This window comes from Panthera pardus, unplaced genomic scaffold, assembly GCF_024362965.1.
Source record: "Panthera pardus isolate Hobbes unplaced genomic scaffold, ASM2436296v1 HiC_scaffold_7, whole genome shotgun sequence".
In the NCBI taxonomy this organism is placed as follows: domain Eukaryota; kingdom Metazoa; phylum Chordata; class Mammalia; order Carnivora; family Felidae; genus Panthera; species Panthera pardus.
This window is the reverse complement of record NW_026527002.1, coordinates 34,731,084-34,737,083: the sequence shown is the minus strand read 5'-3', so window position 1 is coordinate 34,737,083 and position 6,000 is coordinate 34,731,084.

Below are 6,000 nucleotides of genomic sequence, written 5' to 3'. Positions count from 1 at the left end.
TTTTCTTCCTCTTTTTCAAATCCCCTTAATTCCCTCATAATTTTACTGAATATGCTTTATAAATTTTGTAGCCAGGATCAATCAAATTTCCATTTCTCTGTTCCTATCCTGGAACTGTTGAACTAAAGAGAAAACTAACTACTGACTTCTAAACAGAAATGATGAGTCACTGCCTCTCAAAAAAGCCCTCTTTTCTTTCTTTACTTTTACATATCTTTTCATATATCCTTTACTTTCATGTTTTTCTTAACTCAAGAAATATGTTCAAGTCTCCCATATCCTTCAAAGAAAGCAAAGAAAGAAGAAAAAACACCTTGAATAAAAACCTGCCCCAGTCAGCTGATGCCAAATCTATGTATTTTCTGTCTAAACCCAGCCTACTAAAAGTATAGTCCAATTTTGTATCTTTACTTCCTCCAGATGCTTTCATCGAAATTATAGCAATTCATCCTTTTCCTGTTATAGGAATTTTTAAAAATTTATCTTAAATTGCTTCTTGTAGCTGCTTTTCCAAATGGTGAGAAGCAGAGTTTGACTGTGAGTGATGACCACACTTAATGTGGAAAATACATTATTGAACTTTTTGTATATGTAAAGAGCATAATGTAGTCTGACAGATAGATGGTGAGGCATCCAGAATCAAATAATGATAAAGAGGGGTCTTTTTGGGTGTGTCATTGTTAAGATGATAGCTGATTCACAGATTTACCTAATATTTGAACCTCCGGGAAGAGGAACGTGAGAAAGAGGTTCTGAACTGAGAGGGAGCAGGACTCATCAAATGTCATAGATGTGCGCAATTTGAGGGATAGGAGGGAAACCTCCTGTATTAGACATGTCCAACAGATTTTAGGAGCAGCGATGTCTGAGATATAATAATTGTCATGGGTTATAATTCCCCTTCCCAAACTTCAGTAACACTCTATCACTCTGTCAATGTTGGGATTGGGGTAGTGAGTTTGTCTTCCCCAACTGTCTTTTTTCAGCATGGAGGAAGCTCCAATGTTGCAGGAGAGAGTAGGAAATCTCAGAGAAGGATTCTGAGCTGTGGTCAATAATGACTGGGAGATGGTAAGCACTGGATTACTAATTTGAAGGTTCATATTATTTTCTATGTGACTACTGAAAGAAAGAAAAGTATTGACCAGAAGGTTGTAAAACTGTTTTTCAAAATATCTATCTATATATATAATTTTAAAAAATATTTTAATTAGTTAATTTAATTTTAATATTTAATTTTAGAGAGAGAGAATGTGCAAGTTGGGGAGAGGGGAAGAAGGAGACAGAGAGAGAACCTTAAGCGATCCTCATGCTCAGCACAGAGTTTGATGCAGGGCTCGATCCCATGACCCTGGGATCATGACCTGAGCTGAAATCAAGAATTGGACACATAATCTACTGAGCCACCCAGGTGCCCCAAAATAAAATTTTTAATAAATCTTTGATATTACTTAATTTTTTAGAAATTAGTTGTTTAAATGTTAAGACTTTTGCTTTGAATTAAACTAGCCAATGCTGAGTTTTGATTACTGACAGTAAACAGCTCTGGGAGAGAAATTGGTTTCTGGAGTTAGAAAATTTCAAGGGAGAGGCTCAAGATTATGGAAATGATTAAGTCAAAATGAATGAAGAGTGAAAATCCTTATATCCCATAAGAAATAAAATTGTATAGCAGCTGTATTCTTAGACTTTCAATTCAGTAAATCTGAGTTTTACTTTGCTTTAAGTACTGATATAGTAACAAACAATCCCAGGTTGCCTGGGAAGTTCTCAATTTTAGCACTGAAAGAGTCCCATGTCCTAAGAAACTTCATAATCCTGGGTAAACCTGTATGGTTAGTCACTGTAGTCTTGGATAAACCAAAGTTCCTTTCTTTGTAAATTGGCATAATTTTGTCCCCATGTCCCATGATGTAAGGTAAACTAAATTAGCTCGTTTTATATCTTTATATTACACAGCTCCAAGTCTGCAGTCAGTAGCTGTATTGTTATAAATATTTATTATTACTTTCTTGGATTGCAAAAATTGTGTTTCGTGCTAGGCAAGTAAAGTAGTTGGCAAAATGGACATTTTTTTATATTTGGTGTTTGATACTGACCCGCCACTGGGGTTGCAATTTTATGAGAATTGGCTACTTTGTGTGGCTGTTGAAGGAATGCTACAGAATAGATACAAAGGATCTGAAAGAAGACAGAAGAGAGCAGGATGGGTGGGTATATACCTTTGTTGAGAGGTCATTTTATGTCTATAATTGGGGATCCATGACTGGGGATCCATGAAAGTTAAAAATAACACATTTGCTGAGTTGTGACAGGTGCGTTTGCCAGTAAGAAATTTTGCTGCATTAGAAATGTAAACGTGTCTATGTTGGAAGAGTCAGGGCAACTGAGGATGTCTTCTGTTCTCTATATTCTAGCTTAGCATCCGTTTTGCACCTCCCTTCTGATAATCAGGAGCAGCCCTCTATGAAAAATGAGCTCTATTTCATATTTAACTATCTTATTATCCATTGCTGTAAGGTAGCATAAAGCAATCTACTTTTAAACTAGAATATTAGAGGATAGATAGAACTTATAGGCCTGTTGCTTAAAGCCAGAAGAGAAACAAAATCCAAAATATGCATCAGTATACAATTTCTGACCTTACATATTATGTAGTGAATTCCTTGAAATGAAATTAATTCAATAGCTAAGTAAGAACTGCATTTCCAGGGGCACCTGGGTGGCTCAGTCAGTTAAGAGTCCGACTCTTGATTTTGGCTCAGCTCATAATCTCATGGTTCATGAGTTTGAGACTCGCATCAGGCTCCGCGCTGACAGTGGCGAGCCTGCTTGGGATTCTCTCCCCCTCTTTCTCTCTCTCTCTGTCCCTCTCCCGCTCACTCTGTCTCTCTCAAAATAAATAAATAAATAAATAAACTTTTTTTTTTTTTTAAAGAACTGCATTTCCAGAAATTCCCTATGTCTGTCAGAGGGGAACTTGGTATTTCAAATTCTAAGGCACTCTCATGACCTCTGTACTTGTCCCGATAGGAAAAGAATGAAGACAGTCTCGCGGTTCAACAGATCTATAACTAAAGGGTAATGGGCTGCTACACAGGAAGGAGAAAGTGGTAATTCTAAGGAAGTGAACTCTGTTCATGAACTTTATTCATAAAATGCTAATATACAGGTATATATAGAATGCCTCAGGATCTCTTGAGTTAGAGTTACATGTAGGCCACTGCAGAGTTTATCTTAAAGGTTTGTTATGCACATGTCAGGAATCTGCTCTGAGAAGATTTGAAAAGCTGGGCTTCTTTGGGTCTCTATCCAAAATGGCAAATCTCTCAAGCTTGACAGACTTTTTATATTTGGCTCAGAGTTCCCAAGGTACACATTTTGAAAAAGCAAGAAAGTGTCACATGAAAGTCTTCACCACTTTTGACCTACACTGTCTAATAATGTTGTATCATTTTAGTTTCATTCTTTCAGCCAGAGCAGTTGCAAAGGGACATCCATATTCCATATTCCATTACATTATAATGTAAAATTAAAACCCTCCCATCAGTATGTAATGTCTATGTTACATACATAGACATTACATACTGATGGGAGGGTTTTAATTTTACATTATAATTTTTTTTAAATGTTTTATTTATTTGTGACACACAGAGAGACAGAGCATGAGCAGGGGAGGGGCAGAGAGAGAGGGAGACACAGAATCCGAAGCAGGCTCCAGGCTCCGAGCTGTCAGCACAGAGCCTGACGCGGGGCTCAAACTCAGGAACTGCGATATCATGACCTGAGCTGAAGTCGGAAGCTTAACCAACTGAGCCACCCAGGCACCCTTAATTTTACATTATATAGAAAACATGCAGGGTGGGATCTATGTTGATGGCCATTTAGAAAAATACATTCTGCCAAAGAAAATTTTCCCAGAATGATTTTCATATAAAAGGAACAAGAAATAGAATATAGGTATGGAGAGTCCTTATGCCATTTATTTTGGATTCTCATTGTTCTTGAGGCATAATTGTATCTCTACCATTCTCCCACTGGATTTTTATAAGCTTCTTGCCCAGTGTAGTTCATGTACTTTATAGGGTTTTCATTAATTCAACTCCCTAGTCCCCAGCTTATCCCAGACTAAATTCACCATCTTTCTTTCCCTTAGACCTATTTTTCTTTCTGCCTTCCTTGTCTTGGTAAAATTACCTTTTTTTTATTAGGAGTCCAGCAGTAGATGACATTAATTGATTTATCATCCTCATACCATTCCCAACTTCCAGAACATCAGTCAGTATCTCTCTCCCTGTTTAAAATTTTTGTAGTATGTGTCTTGGCCACATTTGATTGACCCCAGGTATACCTGATGTATATTTGACAGTGCTTTTTTCCAAGAATTTTAAATTAAGAAGAAGAAGAACAACAACAAGAGGGTAACTTCTTTCAAGAGAATACATTTGAATGGATAATGATGATGTCATTAGCTGAACTACAAAACACAGGATGAAGAGATAATTTTCAGAAGAAAATTTTACACTTAGTTTTCAATACATTGAGCCTTGGATGTCTGCATAATAACTATGTGGTAATATTCAATAGGAACTTGTCAAAGTCAATTGGAAGGGGACAAACAAAAAGAAAAAAAATGTAAAATAAGGTAAGAATGATATGGAATTCAAGCGGTAAGAATTAGAATGCTGTCTATTTGAGTGATATCATTTTTAGTAACACCATTTCCTTTTTACATTGTTTTCCAAGTGCTGATTCCAACCATTTCAATATTATGCTCCAATAAACCCACAGATGGGCATATTAACAACAGTTAAAATACACAATTCATAAAGATAAATAGACAAATAACTTTCTGGTTTTTTTTTATAACTTTCTGTTTTGGTAAAAATAACTTTTTTATTATGACTGGGGTCTGTTTATCTTGAGAGCATTTGAACTCTACCTAATAGGAGGCCCATATTTGTTCAACATCGTGCTGTTTCTATTTACTGTTTAGTAAAATAGCCTGCATATGCTGCTTTCCATGTAACCCATATTAAGCAGTAATTTTACCCCCAGAACTACACCAGGATCTTGAGAGGCTCCTAACTATGTCACTTAATTCCTGGAACATTGCCCTCTTGGGCCTGTCTGAAGAGGAGAACGTAAGGAGACCGAGCTCTTGCTTTTACTGTGTCAAGCCAGGAATGTTGAGGTAGAAGACCATGTCAGGGATAAAAACAGACATGGAAATAAGAAAACATTAAAGGAACATATAACTGAAAAAGAGAAGATTTAAGACACTGAACTAAAACTTAAGAGGCAGATATTCAGAGTAGCATTTCTGAAGTCCAGCTTATATGCACGTTGTTTTAAGATGGACAGAGATATTCTGATCTTTATTTGCTTCCAGTAATCTACTTAAACTTCAAAGTACATCTTTAAGGCCCCCCAATTTTGATTGCCTACTTCAATATGTTGCTGAAAACTGAGTATCAATTTACTTCCTGCCTAGGTTAAAGATTTGATAATGTACTTCAAAGGTTCTCCATGAAGGCATTTCAATCTCTTTTAAGTTCAAAAGAGCACTACAATTTCATCTGTGTAAATATTTAATAGTCATAAAATTCACATATCAGAAATAGTTACAAAATAAACACAAAACCATAGAACAGACACAAATTAAGGTCTTTTTTCTGCAATCATATTTTGGAGGAAATGATAAAATTTTACCTACCTCATGTCTTATCTACTTTTTTTTATGTCAATGAATACACAGTCTCCTGTCACAGAGTGTACAAAAATATCCTATTTGCAAAGATTTCCATGAAGGACAAGATTCTTAAACTGAAAAATTCAATGAATATATGTAAGTTGCCGTGAACAAATTTCATGGGACTGAAAGACAGAGAGAACAAGTATTTAATCATGAAAAACCCCAAAGAATAAGTGCAAATAAACACCAGAAAAAGAGAAGAATGATTACATATTGAAAAAAAAATTCATGTTAAGAAAAAAGAA